The 17,176-nt window shown below is 39.3% G+C and overlaps 1 protein-coding gene and 1 long non-coding RNA gene across 4 annotated transcripts in view; one reads left to right on the top strand and one right to left on the bottom strand.

Moving 5' to 3' along the window:
- PLOD2 (procollagen-lysine,2-oxoglutarate 5-dioxygenase 2) overlaps positions 1-17,176 on the top strand; it is an 85,930-nt gene that overhangs the window by 9,359 nt on the left and 59,395 nt on the right. The gene's annotated exons all lie outside the window — the stretch shown is intronic.
- Positions 3,823-14,282, bottom strand: LOC306671142. Its single transcript, XR_013766604.1, has 2 exons — positions 4,671-14,282; positions 3,823-4,617 (listed from the first exon to the last, which is right to left on the bottom strand). It is a non-coding gene; the product is annotated as an uncharacterized lncRNA (long non-coding RNA).

The raw sequence follows: 17,176 nt of genomic DNA, 5'->3' as shown, positions 1-17,176 counted from the left end.
GTGTTCTGTTGCCTTGTGTGGAGGAAATTAAAAAATAAAAGAAAACAAAACGCACAACAGGCTCAGTTCCTCTTCCACATTGAAATTCTAAGACTATTAACAGGAAAATAATGCATATGCAAAAATGAAGAAGTCAGGGATGGCTTAGGATGAAGCTCAGGGAAATGTGTGCACAGCTGGCATCAGGACTAGGGTCCAGGTCCTCAGCCCACCAACCTAAACCCCATTACTAAGCCCCTCCAGACGCCACTTGTCACTTGTGATCTTTCTGGCTCTGTTATTTGGAATTTTTTGAGTTCTGAGCGTCAGTCTAAGTGGTAGAGACATGAAGCAGAAAAGCAGCCTCCAGGAAACTTGCTCTTAGTTTACTCTGGGTCACAGGAAGCTTGACCACATGGTTGTTTTGTATTTTCAATTCTACTTTTGATTCTAGTTATTATATGAGGATCTGGATTTGGCTAGAAAGTGATGTTGCTTTTTTGCCAATTAGCTTTTGACTTAGAGGTAAGAAAGGGAGGCCAAGAATAGGTAGAATTAAATTTACATTTTAAAATATTCCGAGTGTTTTTACATGAGAGGGAAAAACAGCCCTGTGTTCATATGAAGCTTTTATCTGTCTCCTGAGAGGTACCATATACTATTCAGTACATTTAAATAGAGTGAGCTGTTTTAAAAAATAAGTGCATTTTCTCCTGTTACCTTTCTATTTAAATCATACATGCATTAAGAAAAATGGTGCTGGTAACTTCAGAAGTTATAAAAAAGTCTTTTGTGACGTGTGCTCCTCAGCGTTACTGAGATCTGAGCACCTGCATGCACCTTTGAGATCTGCTGACTAGCTTTAAAACGTGATGGCCTTTTGTGAACTGACCACAGTAAGTAAAAAGGAAATGCGTTCAAGGGAGAAAACACTTGACTGCAGACGCGGATTGGCTGTGTGTACTCCCGCATGCTTTCGCCAGCCGCTGAGATCACTCTTAAACCTGAAGAGTAGAGCAGAAAGCAGGAGTGCCTTTCGATCTGGGCTTTCCTTCTTTGGTATGCTGCTAGGTCATTGTCCTAGCTGAATTTGTTTGACATGTGTTTGCAGCTCTGGAATGGAAAGTATGCTGTGACTAGCCTAATACCTGCTCCTTGGAGGAGATGGTTTTGTCCAGGGCCTTTTCTCTTTTTCTGACTCTCTTTTTCCTACAGTATCCAGAAGGATTTTATGTAAGTTGAAGGAAGTAGTTCAATAGAACAACTGGAGGGGAAAGAGTGTAACTTAATTTCAACAACAGATAGAGTTATAGCCTTTTCAAGCGAGGTCATCAGAAACCACAGGAGCATTTAGCTAGCGTGTTGGTCCTAGGAATGAACCAGGATGTGTTGAATAAGCAAGTAAACATTGGTAGTTGTTGCTCCTATGCTATCTATTAGGTTAAAAAGAGCTTGGTTTATTAAAATGACAAACTTACCGTTATGTTATTGTTCAGGATCATGTGCCTGATAGTTTTATGTCCCTCAAGAGAAAGCATGTTTTTTCATAGTATAGATAATCTGTTAGCAGACAAGCTCCTCTTTTTCATAGAGGTCATTGAATGGCTCTGTTACGCCAGTACAAGAATAGCTCTGTGGTTTATGACTGAGTGGATTGTGTGAGATTTTTAAGAAAAATCTGAATTAGAAGCCACCATGTTGGCAATGGAAAACTGGACACCTGATTTTATCCTAAGCAGAAATATGATTTCACAAGTTTGGGCCTAGAGATTTATTTGTCAGGCTTATGTGAACTGAAGTCATGGCATTTATATTAACCCTAACAAATGGAAGATCCCAGCTCTTTTTGCCATACATGACACTCAGCCTGTGGTGTGGTGTCTCTGGGCCCTGGTGGGACATACACCCTGAGACAGTGTAGTACTGTTTGCTTCTCATGTGGTTGCAGAAGATCAGCTGGCTGCCTTGGTGATCAGTAGAGGTTCAGAACAGTTTCTGTGCAAGCATGTGTGGATCACAGTGAACAAAGGCACTTCACATCTCTTGGTACTTCTGATAAATTGAGGCACAAGGTCTGTTGGGTCTGAATGATCTTGAGAGCTGTTCCACTTTCATTCTGACTAAACATTTGACAGAGAATTTAAGGTGATGTCACTTCGCTTTTCAGATATTAGGACAAATGCAAAAGCAATACAGAAGAGAGTGTTTTCTTTCTGGATATAGGCAGAGAGGGTCCTCTGCAGAGGACTGGGAGGAGAAAATTAAAGGTGCCTGTGGTCTTGCCTGGACTGCTGGGCTGCATGGCTTATTTCAACATCAAATACTCAGCTGCTTGCATGCTCACCATTAAAGAAACCCTGTGGGGGATAGTGTAGGGTAATAGTTAAGAGGAAGAAGTTTTAGAATCAGACATATGAATTTAAATGCCGTCTCTACCACTTTTTCATGGGCTGTTTTTGAACCAAGTTTCTTAATTTCTCTGAATTATCATACTTTCTTTATAATAGTAGTTGCTTCCTAGGGTTGATTGGCGCCTTAAATGTGATAATTTGGGCCTGTAAAAAGTTGGCACAGCACCTGCAAACAGAGATTGCTTGCTCTGTGCTCCTTAGAGTTGTTATCATTTTAAACAATATAATTATAATTAACATTCTCCTAAAGTGGAACCTAGAATGAGTGGAGCTAATTCTTGTGATCTTATAATGGGGGAGAAACACACAGGCTATCAGGGAATTCTTGCAATAAGTTGTAACAATTCATATATAAAGGCAACTTTTTCCAGGGGAACCCACAGAAAAAAAGTAATACATTTCCTAGTGCAGATCAGTCTCTTTGGTGATGTGCTTTGATGACTTACTCACATTCAAAGCCTTAAATTTGTCCTCGTTCCTGTGATTTATTCTTGATACTCAGGAGTGTCATTGCACACACTCGTCTCTCTCTCATTTAAAATTTCTGTTTAATCTATAGTAGAAAGTGAAGTGTGCATGTGTTTGTGTTTCTGAAATTATATAGCTGAGACAGGTAAGGACTTTTTATAAAAACAGTGCTGTTATCACAATCAACAGAGGTTCCTTGCTGTCCTCAGATATCCATTCAGTTTCGCTTCTGCAGCACTTTCTCAAAAATGCCTTTTTATAGTTAGTTTGTTTGATCAGGATCCATGGAATTCTTTTCTTCAGTACCCCTGTGAGCTGTCACCACCTTAGTGCAGGCTGCAGGATGCTGGCACCCTGAGAGTCAAATTCAGTCTGCACACTGTATTTCAGAAAATTTGAATTCTGATGTTTTTAAAATCAAGAAATTTACTTAAAAATCTGGTTTTCTTCGCTGGGTGGAAAAACAGAAAAGGAAGCCTGTTAGGAACCCTGGACTTGCCTTCCCAGCAGGCCTCAAGTGCTGGCCTCTTGCAGGTGCTGCTTGTGCAGTCCTGTCTCTCCTGGGCCCCAGGTGCCCACTCGGCCCCTCCACTAATGGACTTTGCAATCTCTGGCCTGGGCATACATCACCAAATGAACTAATGATGATGCTTCTTAAATTGTCTCTCTTGCATTGTCATTGTTGAGTCCAGTGGCTCTTAGCCAGTGGGTATTTGGTAAAGTCTGTGGACTTTTCATTTGTCATTAGTGGTAGGTGCTCCTCATGTGGTAAGGGGCCAGGCATGTGCTGAAACATCCTACAGTGCGCAGCAGGCCATGCCAGAAAGGACTCCCTGCCCTAACTGCCAGCCGCGCTGGGGTTGCAAATGCTCCCATCTGATGGCCCTTGTCCGATTCCACACCCTGCTTCCATCCAGTGTGTTTGTCATTGTTTCCCAGTTTGGTATTTATGTGGGGTTTACGATTGTGCTGGTTCTTCACTGTCCAGCCAGGATGTCATGCTTTTGCCCAGTTTCCAACCCCTTCTGGTCATATTTCCAGGTCCCTTGATAGAAAGTTCTACCTTTTTTTTTTTTTTTGTGATGCTGGGGATTGAACCAAAGGCCTTGTGTATGCAAGGCAAGCACTCTACCAACTGAGCTATATCCCCAGCCCTACCTATCATTTTTAAGGCCTCCATTTTTAGTTCTCTGATGTAAAAAATTATGATGACATTGTATCACACTATTCTCCAAAAATCCTTTTTTTAGAAGTGGAAAATTCCTTAAAGATTTATTTTAACACTTTCCCCCATGACAATCCCTGCTTCATTGTTCAAGAAACTAAATCTAGAGATATTAAGTGATACATCCAGGGTTTCTTCCTGTTCCTTGTGCTCTTTTCTATGCTGAATTCTGCTAAAATATAATCTGTTATTTAATCATGTATGTAGTAGGGTATTCTCACCTTTTCAAGTGAAACATTGTATTCCTAGGTGGATTTCAACCTTGAAGAGGACAGAAACAGTATCTCCTCTTGTTGATATGAAGTCCATAAACTGCTCTGCCTCGGCACCCATGCCTCTAGAAGCTTCTTTGTCTACTGGCCCCACAGAGGGACAGGGAGGTCACTTATTAATAATGCAAACAGTGGACACTTAGACTGGCCAGGGTTCTATTCAGAAAAAATAATTTTAAATACCTTGAGCAGAAGCAGCTATAACAAAGTAGTTAGGAAACTACACAATTTTTGGAAAGCTTGGAAGAAGAGTGAACTTTAGCTTGGATCTCAGAAGTGACTTCTAGAACGTGAGACAGCTGACCAAATGAGGACGCTCCTGCTTCTGTTCCAGTTGAAGGGGATCAGCAGGCTGCCTAGAGGCACATGGTTCAGGAATACACTGCCATAAATGTAATCCAGGGTTGGGAAGCTGTCTCCTTATGCCCCTGAGGCTGGCGATGGGCTCTAGAATGCAGAATTAGCCTCTCTCTCTGCCATTTGTTTGTCCATGTGTCTCTCTTCTTTTTTTTTCCTCTCTCCACCTTCCTCCTCAGCTGCCTCAAAGTAAAAGGCCAACCTTGAACTACTAACATAGGGTAACCCTCGTCTTTCTGCCACGTTTACTAAAAAATAAAGACCGAAAGTAGTGAACCAAACCATGTATGTGTCTTTCAGATCTCAGAGGAATGAGTCAAAGGAGGGGAGTAATTTCCATCTAGATACTCAACTTTCAGAGGAGTTGAGGAAATGCATCTTTAACATTTTCTTCTTTTTTTTATTTTGGTACCTGGAATTGAACCTAGGGGTGCTTAACCACTAAGCCATGTCCCCAGCCCTTTTTAATATTTTATTTAGAGATAGAGTCTCACTGAATTGCTTAAGGCTTTGCTAAATTACTGAGGCTGACCTTGAACTCAGGATCCTCCTGCCCCAGCCTCTTGAGCCTCTGGGATTACAGGTATGCAACACCTTGCCCAGCTAACATTTGATTTTTATGGAAATTTCTTTGGTTATTAATTATTCCCTGAAGTTTGACAAATCAGTCAGTAATTTTATATGAATTATATGAATAAGTCTTTTTGACTGTAGGGTCCCCAGAAGGGGCTCAGCTTTACACAAAATACATACTCCCCTTATTGATATGGAGATCTGTGGCAAAGTGCTACGATTATTTCATGCTCTGTCAGTTTTAAGAACAATTGAGGAAGAAAGTGATGGGAAAAATAAATAAAACTCTAAAATAAAAGTAAGTAATAGGAATTCACATTTCCTCACCTAATTTTCTAGGCTCATGGATCATAAGTTATACGAGGGACAGTGTAGTATAGTTTATCTGTGTTCACAATTTCTTAGTGTTTCTTTGACTTTCGGTAATTGATTCATTTTCTTAGTTTCTTGTGCTTCCCTTTTGTATCACACCCTATTACTTTTGGTAAATATTTAGCTGACTAAATGTTACTTTTCCGAGATGAAACAACTGGGGCTTTTTCAAGGGTTCTGGAATTTGAGAAGGTCAAGAGATAACAGAAAAATTGTGTCTCATTTGGGAGGGAATTAATTTGACTCAGCTTCTTAAGTACTCATGACATTAAAAGTGCAAAGGCAAACTCAGCGTACCAACCACCAGAGCTGCACTTTGTAATCATCGATTAATGTTTCATGATTTGTATTTGAAAGTCTGGTGTTCCTGTGATTGCTTTTTCTGCTTGTGGTTTGTTTGCTCATAGCAGATACAATAAATAAGCTTGTGGCAAAAATGCCTACTGGACAAATCTGCAGAGGAGTATTTTGCATTACAATTAGAGTTGGTCTTCCTCTCATTACTTTGAATTGGGACATGCAAATACTATTTAATCTTACTCTTCTAGGTCACTCAAACTACACATACACATTTATTTTAAAATTTCATTTTTTTTTTTTTGGTTTATTTGCTTGCGACAGTTCCAGGTGGTAAGTAGATATGCCTCAGTGATAAATGAAGGAACAAACAAAACTGAATTGGGAGTGGATGTATGAGGTTAATAAATAAGTATGTAGCTTTTGAAATTTATAATTTTCAAATCTATTTTTAACTAGGGCGTAAAAAGTTTTAAGTGTACATATTAAGGGAGTACCACGTAAGTAATGTTTATATCAGATTAAACATGTTTCTTTTAAAAAAATTTTATTTGTTCTATTTATATATGATAGTAGAGTCTATTTTGACATATTTATACAAACATGGAGTATAACTAATTCTAATTAGGATCCTGGTCTGTGGGTGTACTTGATGTTGAGATTCACTGTGGTATATTGATATATGCCCGTCGGAAAGTTATGTCAGATTCATTCCATGGTCTTTCCTGTTCCTACCTAGGTTGGTTCCATAGCTGTTGTGAATTGAACTAGTATAAACATTGATGTAGCTGTGTCGCTGTTGTATGCTGATTTTAAATGCTTTGAATACATACATGTCTGAGAAGTGGAATAACTGGGTCAAGTGGTGGTTCCATTCTGAGTGTTTTGAGGAATCTCCAGAGTGATTGCACCAATTTGCAGCCCCACCAGCAATGTATGTCTCTCCTCGTCCCTCACGGTTGCCAACATTTATTGTTGCTTATATTCTTGAAACAAGTTTTTTCTCAAACATTTATTAATTAGTTATGACAAAAACTTTCAAAATTGTTTCTTCTAGCTTTTTGACATAAAAAGTTCATTATTGTTACCTATGACCAGTACAGTACCACATCAGAACTGTGTCATATCCAACTGAAACAGTACCCATTGATCAGCTTCACCCATTCTTCCTCCTTTCTCCTCCCCCTGGCCGCTGCTAGTAACCATTCCATTCTCGACTTTAGATCCCATGTGGGAGTGGGCTTATGTGGTGCTGGTCTTTCTTTTCCTGAGTATTTTACTCAGCACAATGATCTGCAGTTCCATCCATGTTCTCATAAGTGGCAGGATTTCATTCTTTCTATGGTTGAATAGTATTCCATTGCATGTATGTGCCATGATTTCTCTATCCCTTTAAAGTGGATTCAAGACGTACATCTAAGACCTAAGTAGATTCAAAATGCTGCTGTAGGATATTCACTTTCTGATTGTGTGTGTGTATTTAAAATGGTGCATCTCAAAAATGTTTTCTTTTATTTTGATGAACATGCAAATAAATCTTGGTTGAATGTGAATTTATTTCCATGAGATTCCTAATACAACACTAGTCCAGTATACAGACGTTTCTTCTCTAAGTTGCTGTGAAAACTCTTCTAAGAAATCTTGAAGAACCAATAGGAATCAATGAAAACAAGAATATAACATTTAATAATTGTGGCCTAATTTCATCTAAAAATTGTACATTTCATTGCAATAAAATGAATGCTTATAACTGAAAACAAGTCAAGAGTGAATGTCTGTCCATGACCCTACTATCAACTTGTAAACACCATAAAACATTGTGATAATTTTTTTCTATGTCTGCATCTTTATATGCTTTCTTTATAAGTGCAGGATACACATACATTGACAAGCGTTGAAAACAATTTTGTACTCCGCCTTATTTACAAAACATGATATTGTATGTATTTCTCCTAGCAATTAATACTTTTCAAGCCATGATTTTTAAGTAACATTTTGGTATCTGTCTCAGGATTATACCAGAGATTATATAACTGTTAGCCTACTATTGCTATTTGGCCCTACTGGACATGATATTGTAGGAATATTATTGACAGTAACTTTGGTTTCCATTTTTTACTTATTTGTATAGAATTGGTTAAAAAATATTGAGGGCAAACAGGATTAACATTTTTATATCTCTTATTAGGTAATTATCAAGTTACTCTCCAGAAACTTGATGGATTGTGGCCTCCAGTGGCAGCGTTCGAGATGGTGTGTTGTGTGGAGTTCTTGGCAGCAGTACTTTTAAAAAGACTTTTATTACAGTTTTGAGAAGAGAATAGTATTTGATTCTCTTTATTTCCCTTTTTGGGTTTGTTAAGTTTTGGTGATTTATTCATTTCTTTGCTTGCCAACATAAAATCATTTCCCCCCACCCCCCCACCCCCCATGGCTTCTCCTGTGAGTGGCAGCTGCATTTGAGTGGAGAGTACCGTCTGGTGAGAAAGCTCAATAAAGGAATCAGAAGAAGGGGCAGGAGCCATGAGGCTGGGGGGTGTCATTCTAGGTAGTTTGCAGGAAAAGGTTTTCCTGTTTCTTTACATTGGAGGAAGTTTGCAGGAAGGGATTGCTTCCTGGAGAGGAGGGTTATAGGGACTTAGGCACTGTGGTAAGAAGAGCAAGAGAAAACCCATTGGAACACTTTGAGGAGAAAAGAGACAAGATTTTTACAAATAAGAATATTACATTTGGACCTATGGACAGTGGATACAGCACAGACTGGAATTCAACCATGCTCTCCTTGGGCCCCTCTGGAAGGTGGCTTTGTGCATTGCAGTTGCTAAACTGTATATACATCGTGACCCTGAATTAATATAGTGTTTGCCATATTATTTTGGTGGTATTGTAAAAAATAGATTGACCAGGGCAGGGTTGAATTCAGGGAGAGCTTTTAGGAGATGGTCCCAGTAGACCAGAAAGAGATGATAGTGCCCATATTTAGGCCAGTCCCCAAAAAGATGGGCAGGAGGAATGGGGTTCTGTAATGCTGATAGAATTTTGCCGGCAGAGTGGATGGGTAATGTGAGAACATGAAGAGCATGTTAGAAGTTCAAGTTTGCGTTCAGTCTTCACCAACTGGAGGAGCCATGCTGCCTGCCATGCTCCATGTTCTCCCATTCCAGAGGTGGGAAATTTCTGAGGGACTTTGGTGACTAATTTATTGTCATTTTAATAATCACTGGTATTAACATTTATAGACTTTTTTTGTGTGTCTATAATGTTATCCAAGTGTTTATTCAGTAGGGTGCTAGTGTTGAAAAACAGACGCCTGAAACAGAAATCCTGCAAGGGACGGACGTTGGAGTGTTAAACTCCCGGAGGAAGGCCAGAAACAGCTGCTGTGACTCATTGTGCTGAGTTTGGGAGACAGCATTCTGCAAAATGTTAGTTACAGCGCTGAAAAATTACAGAGTCCTTTGAAGCAGACTTTTAAGTTTATAGAAGTTGTCGTATAATAAAAGCAAGGAAAGAGGGGAACAAATGAGGGGGGATATCTGACTTTAGAACTCTGGGATCAGTGGTGCTGCAGAGCCCCTGAGTCAGCTCTGGTTTGTACCAAAGCATCAAGTGTGTTTAATTTGTTGGGAGATTGGAATGTGCTGACCTTGCACCTCTCTTATAATCTATTGTGGTATATTAATTAAAAAGCTGTATTTTGAATTCAGCTTCTATTTCTTGTTATTTATTATGATTAAATTATGTGATTAAGGGCAAGCACTAGGAGACCCTTCCCCCCTCCACTATTCATTAAGTTCAGCGAGAAGATCAGTCTTGTACTACTGGAGGGTTGGGTTTTGCAGTACTTTTACTGACCGTCCTTTGCATAAAAATTCAGCTCCATCCAGTTGAAAAGAATCCTTACTCATTTTATTATGTGCTAACCCCACTATTGAGAGTGAATAGGCAGAGATGAATATAAAATGGTAGAGAGATAAACCAGCGTGGAATAGATTAATTCAACTGGACAGTGAATTAGGCACTACAGTTCTTTGCTAAATTAATCAAACAGAGAATTCATTGGGCTACATAATTTTCTATTTACTGAAACAAAAAAAAACCATGTTCATATTGATTTAGGAAATATTTTTCTTAGCAACAAAAATCTGTATAATTTTTCCTTTTAATAAAGGACTTTAAATAAAACAATTAATTTTAATTGTAGTTTATGTAGAGGTACTTTCAAAGGTATCAGTATTTTCTTCATATTTTTGAAAGTAAAAACAAACTATGTGTTGGTCTGGAGATGCAGTTCAAGGTAGGCTGCTGGCCTTGCACCCACAAGACCTAGGTCCGTGTGTTCCATTACAACTTTATAACTGCTTTTATCCCAGCAAATTTTTGTCCATTATTTAGTTAAAGGACTCCAGGGACAGAAAAGGAAAAATCCAGAATAGCAAAGGGGGCCTCTGGGCCGTGCATGTTGCTGGTTCGTGTTGACTTCTCGTATTTCTTCACCTGGTGAGCCCTTTTCTTTCCTTCCTGTCTCGGTGTTCGTGGGGATCCTTGGATTACTTTCCTAGTGTTCCAACTGGATACAGTCACCTCTGTTAATGTCTTCCATCGTGCTCTTTTCTTTTTATTTTTTTATTTGTCCTTACTATTTACGGCAACTCCCACTTCTACTTGTGCATGGATTTGCTTGCTCTGTTCCATCCCCAGTCTATGGTAAGACCCGTGAAAGCAGGGATGGATCCTTCTAGAAAGAGGCCGTGAGTTCAGAGTTTGGGACACATTTGGGGTGTACACTCTTCTGAATGCCAGGGCTTACTTTTCATCTCCATTATGAAGCAGTGCTGTTTCACAGTGAGCGTGGGTAACTGTTGCAAGAATGGGATGAGACCCCATTGACGACTGTCTGTAGGACCTGCCTGTAGAGTGGCGTCAAGGGTTAAATTTGCAGTGAAGGAACATGAACTTTCCTTGAGGCTGAGGACCCTTTTCCCCTGTTATAGGGGACTTGCCCTGGGGTGCCCTTTTGGTGCACACGAGTTTCTCTCTGACCATGGTGATCTTTTCTTCTGAAAAGGGAGTTAGGAATAGCCCAGAAATTCTGAATTATTCACTGATCTGGGTGGGTCCTAGGCATCTGTCCATTTAAAGCATTTCTGGAGGAGTCTGTTATGGGTGCAGGGTTCATAACTGCATCCTAAGGGAAGAAGATGATGTTTATGTGTGCAGGTTCTTTTCTCTTGTTGGGGCAGAGGAACTGGTAGGGTGTGTGTATGTGTGTTTCTCTAGGAGTTCGGAATTTTTTCCATGCCGTTACAATAACTATCAAAGCAACACAAATTTTCACCAAATGCCATGGAAGCCTGAAGTATTTTTCATTGCTTCTGCCTGGAAGAGTTTTAGGTCAGTCTGACTTATTTCCATTTAAATGAGGACCTCCCTAGTTTGTCTTGTATCTTTTCTATAAACTGTGTCTGGGGATCTGCACGCAGTTTGAGTCAGCTACAGGATAAATCTCTGAAGACTCTGGGTGGAAGTGATCTATTTATCACTGGTGAACATTCATGGGATTTTAATTTTAGTATAGTTAACTTTGTACTTTGCTCATAACTACACATCCAGCTATTTTTAATATTATTTATGACTAAAGATAGGAGAGCCATTTAGTGACTTAATTAAACATACAGTGTGAACAAATGAACTTGCTACCTCTTGGGCCATTATATATCATAAAAATTGTAACAGTGAGTGAAGAAGCCTGCTAGCACAGTGGCCCTGAGACACTAAAGTGGAGACCTAGAAATTAAAGGTCTGAAGCAGCGGGCGAAGAGGCTTCTGTCTGGGGCCTTATTATGGGGTTAAGCGTCCATGTAGGGTTTGATGCATTCTGGGGAATTATGGTGTCAGAAATGATCATGAGACCTCAAGAAGAGGTTGTATTTGTTTGCTTAATTATGGTATCTCACAGAACGATTTCTATTGAAGAGTTTTTAGAGGAAAATCAAGGGCAATGTGGTTTAACTGATTGGAATGTTTTATAACAAAAAATGCAGAGGACTTTGTGAATTTGAGAGACTTTTTCTAGTCTTACTTTAAGCGATATTGCATATTTCTGAAGAAAAGAATACCCAGAGGATAGTTGAATCTAGACGCTATGTATTATTTCCACATAGATTCTTGTGTACAGTTTCCTTCTACTTGGAAAAATTCTGAAATCGAGGTGTATTGCCGGGTGGCGGGGGGCTGTCACTGAGGCTGAACACTGAGTGCTACCCCTGCGAGGTCACAGTGAAGCTAGGCTTCACATGAGCCTTTTAGCAATGGCATGAGCCTTTTAGTGATGGGAATATTTGCTTATTTGACTCAGTGGTGTAAGTCTTCAGAGCGTAGGTGTTTAAGGAGCTGTGCTAGGAACTGGCGCCTGTGACATCGGCTGCACATTTCCTGCTGCAGAAGTTCCCCAAAGAAGATGCTCACTCTTTCCCTTAGGAGATGCAGAACAGCCTGACCCAGCAGCACATGGGGAACGAACATCCTGCCCCAAATGGATCTATACTGGTGAGATTAGTTCGCATTCAAAGCAGAGCTATCTTCTTAACATCTGCTTTAAATATGTGCTTTGTTTATGACTAATTAATTCCTTTCTGTGTTTTCTGGAACAGTCATAGGTTTTGAAGAAACCATTGGCGAGCCATTCATGTCTAATGTGCTGCAGTGGGGAATTAATTGGATGTGGTTGTACCGGGCACAGAGAAAGCAGGGAGCCATGAAGAGGGGGAGGTATAAGTCAACTTTTTCACAGTGACCTCCTTCTAACCGTGCTCTTTGCCAAAATAGTTTTTCTTTCCCTCAGTTATGTTTCGATGTACATGTTGTAATCCTTGTAGCAAATTTCTTACTAATGACTTAAAGTGATGGCATCTATACAAGAATGTGCAACTGTGAGTTCTTTATTCTACACATTGTTTTAAGAAAAGAGAAAAACGTCTGCATGTTGATTTCTCCTAAGTTTAGAGAAGATCTAAATAAAATATTGTGCAGTGCAGAACACCTTTACATTTTAGAATGTGCTCAATCATTATCTCGTCTTATGCATCATAATCAAACTCTTAGTGTACTTTAAGGTTGTCTGCTGGTTGGTGTCCACAACTCTCCCAAGAGAAAACAAGTATCAACAGGAGAAGTGACAGAGACTGGGTTCCCTTTAGGGTAGAGAATATGGCATTTGGGTTTCTTATTCTCTCGAAGCTCACAGTAAGTTCTTTTGATTTAAACATTTTCTTCTCGTGCTCTATCCATGCAGCAGGCTCAGCTTTTCGGATTAGTCATCCTAAATATTTTGGGAGCCATTCCTCACTTCTCTCCCTCAGTCATCCCTGTTTAATTTGAAGTGTGTCCAAACTGGCCACCTTTTACCTTCTTCACTACTGTTCTTGGTCCATGGCACCGTGATCTCTAGCCTTTCTAGAATATTGCTAGAAATACTCCCTGAGCCAGGCTACCTAATTTCCCCCTGACTTCTTATAGTGAGACTAGAGTAATCCTATTAAACTTCAGTCAGATGAGGAGATGCTGCATTCAAATTAGGAGTGCAGACTCCAGAGCCAGTCTGTCTGGGATTACATCTGGGCCCTGCCACATACTCTATATTTAATTTTGGGCAGCACATTCAAATGAAAAATTGGAAGAGCAGTAGTATTTGGAATGCACTAGTTAATAGTATCTATACCTCATTGATACTGTCAAGTCTTATTTTAGAAGCTGTTATGTTGTCCTTTTTCCCAGAATCCTCTAATAGCTTCCTGTGCTTGTGGAGTAAAGGCAGAAGCCTTTGCAGAGACACATGGGCTCTGCACAATTTATTCACTCTGAGTTTTGCACTCCTCTCATTTTCTCTTGATCAGTCTCTTCTGGCCATTTGGATGCCTGTGGTGTCCACCCCCCCCCCCTCCCACTGATATATGAGGCCTTGACCAGAAACAGACACCCTGAGATTCTTGGTATTTATTGTTTCCTCCTACTGGGATGCTTTCCCCCAGGATCTGCTTAGCTCACTTCCTCTGCCTCAGACCTCCTTCTCAGTGAAACCTGGATAGGATCCAGAATCACAGCACAGTCAGGGGTCCCTGTGTCCCTTCTCTCTCTGGCCCTATACGTTGGAGCCTGCTCCCTGTATTAGAATGTAAACTTCATTATGGCAGAAATTTATTATTCATTTCTTTTTTTTTTTTCACTCTGAAATCCTGTGCTTCTAGAACAACATTTGGCATATAGTAGGCACATAGTAAATATTAATGGAATTAATATTTAATTAATGGAATTAATCTCATTAAAGGAATTAATTAACACCTTCTGTTAATTCTCTGCCCCAAACCTCATGTGCAGCATCTTTCCCTTGTAGAGCCCATGAGTTCTCTTAGCTGTGACCTTCATGGTCTTCCTTATTGTGGCTTCTAGCTGCTCTCTCACAGTTCCAAAGGGTGATTTCCAGCTAACCATTTCCTGGGTTTTTGAATACTCAAGATGGTAATACCCCCCCTCCAATTCTGCATATCTATATCTTATCTTCGAGACCAAACTAAAATTTATTTCTTCTCTGGTTTAACTCTGACTGTTGTTGATTTCTTCCTGCTCTGCATTATTGCATCTCATTGTTTAACTTCCTCATTGGGCTGTTATCTAGAATCAGAGATGCCTAATTGTGGTCATTCATTAGCATATTTAGGATGATGGATTATACATCCTAAAGTACTTAAGATGACTAATCTGACATTCGTTGGCATATCTACGATGATATATTATATTCACACACATATCTAGGATGATCGTTCAGAGTCATCAGTGCCCTCTGGTGCTCATGCTTGTGCTCAGAATTTTTTTCCCTAGCACTTCCCATAAATACTGAATCAGAAACTCTGGGTCTGTGACCCAGCAATCTATGTTTTCACAAGGATTTGGGTAGTTGTGAGGCCTGCTAAGGTTTGATAACCACTGAACAAGGACATTGCATGATAAACAAGACTGGAAATATCTGAGATAAAGGTCCAGTTGGTTTGTCAGTGTTCAACCATCCCCAGGAATGAAAGGAATCTAAAGATTAAGAGGGCCAGAGGTACAAAGTTCCAGGACTGAGTAACAAAGTCACATTTCAATGAAATGTATCAGAAACTGGAGATACCTCTACAGGATCAAGGACATTCAGGGAAATGGAAATCTATTACTTGGTGCTTAAATCAGTGATTCTAAACTTTCTTCTTTTGAGTAAATGTTGGAAATAAATAATTAGCATAGATCTTAGAAGATCTGAGTGTTAGCATTGGGCAAGGCTTGAGAATGGGAAGCCTAAGAATAAGGTAGCCCAGTGGCCTTTTCTGCATGGTGAATGTTTGGGGTACCAGCTCTGAGATTAGAATGTGATGATAGAAACTAAGTTTTTAAGAAGTTACAAAACCAGACTCTAGTCCTTTCTTAAAAGGATATATTGTGATAGGACCCTGAACATTGATGGAGGAAAGGAAAGGAAAGGCTACTAACTTACTAAGGAAAGGGTTACATCTCTGCAGAAGAGCTTGGAATAGGAAGAGCACAAAAGTGCTGAGAGTAAGGTTGATGTTTTCTCCCGACTAAGGTTAAATGGCCTCTGGTGTAGTGATTAGGGTCTAGAGGGGCAAGTTACTCATAAGTCATTAGGGTCAACAAAGTATCTTGCTAGCTGCACATCAGTTTAAATATTTTACTTGAAAATAGGTCATGTACACATTAGACATCTTTCTGTTTCTCCAGTGCCTGGAAAATAATGGACTGAAATTAAAGATTGTAGTAATTTTCTGTTTATGAATAGTCATTTTAATCACATGGCTAGGTTCACTATATCGTCCAGACCTCTTTGATTCCCTCCTTCCTAATTAATAAATAAAACTGTTCTTCTCATGCTCTGATGCTGTCCTTCAAGCTTTCTGTGTCCAAGTTGAGGTGCATGCTTACCTGCTGCCTCCATCCCATCTCATGGAATCAGCCTTAATCTGGGAGTGTGGCCAGCATCACGGGGCTGATGAGCCATGCTGGTGACAGAGGTTATGTTGGGTTTGGGGATTACTTTCTCAAAGTTCTAAGAGCATTCAGACACAGACCAGATTTGTCAGTGAGAGTGGTCCTTATATACCTTTTCACATGTGCTCTGGTTCACAATTCAAGAAGGTCACTACTGAAAATTGAGGGAGGAAATAGGAAGCAAGGAAAATCAGTTACCTGGACAACAGGAATCTGATTGAATCAGTGGCCATACATCTTGGATTTTTTGCAAATGTGACAGAGATTTTCCCCCAATCAAAATAGTGTTATAAAGCCATTTTCTTAGATAGAAGCAAATAAATTACTGAGTTGTATTATCATCTATTATTTTTAGTGTTTTCAGAGTCTGTATGCTTTGACATGTAAAATACTTTTTGGTTAATTCTGTTTTTTTTTTTTTTTAAACCACAGAACATTTTGCAGTCAGAGTTGAAATGAATAATATTTCTCATTAAAGCTGTGACATATTAATTCATCATAGGCATGGCAATTCATAACAGAACTAAAAGACTTCATTGTTTAGAATGAGATAAAGCCTGAGCACTTTGTTTTTCCAGTATCAACATATAAAAAATCTCTGTCTACAAAAAAAGAATCTCTGGAAGTGCTAGAAAAAAATACGGAAGAATTATTTTGTAATTGTAACATGTAGAAGATCATTCTGAAAGATGAGACCCAAAACCCAGAAGATTTAAGAATTATTTGCTGATTTAAAAAAAAAAAATCATATAAAAAAGAAAATTCTATCTGGCAAAATTCATGCAGTAGAACAAAGAAATCAAAAGTTAAATGGTGAATGGGAGGAAGATACTCTTTCTAGGAGTTCTACTAGGAATTTATCGTACTACATGTAAGAATTTATTTATGTATATTTTTATCAATTGTAGCTTTTTAATGGACGTGAAACAGCTTAATTATGTTGCCAGCATGATGGTTAATTAAATCATGGTACATCTGTATACTAGAATAGTGTGCCACTGTGCTCTAAGATATATAAAATTTAAAAAGGAAGATATAGATTGGAGCATAGAGTATGCTCACATGTGCTATTATAAAGTATTCACTTGTATATGCATTGAAATATCTCTTGAAGCATAATCAGAACCAATATCTTCGTTCTGGTGAGTGGAAGTCAGCCAGATGTCTGGAAAACAATATCA

The sequence above is a fragment of the Sciurus vulgaris genome, assembly GCF_902686455.1.
Source record: "Sciurus vulgaris genome assembly, chromosome: 10".
NCBI lineage: Eukaryota > Metazoa > Chordata > Mammalia > Rodentia > Sciuridae > Sciurus > Sciurus vulgaris.
The sequence above is the reverse complement of the archived record's forward strand: the minus strand, read 5'-3'. Positions and strand labels throughout refer to the sequence as shown.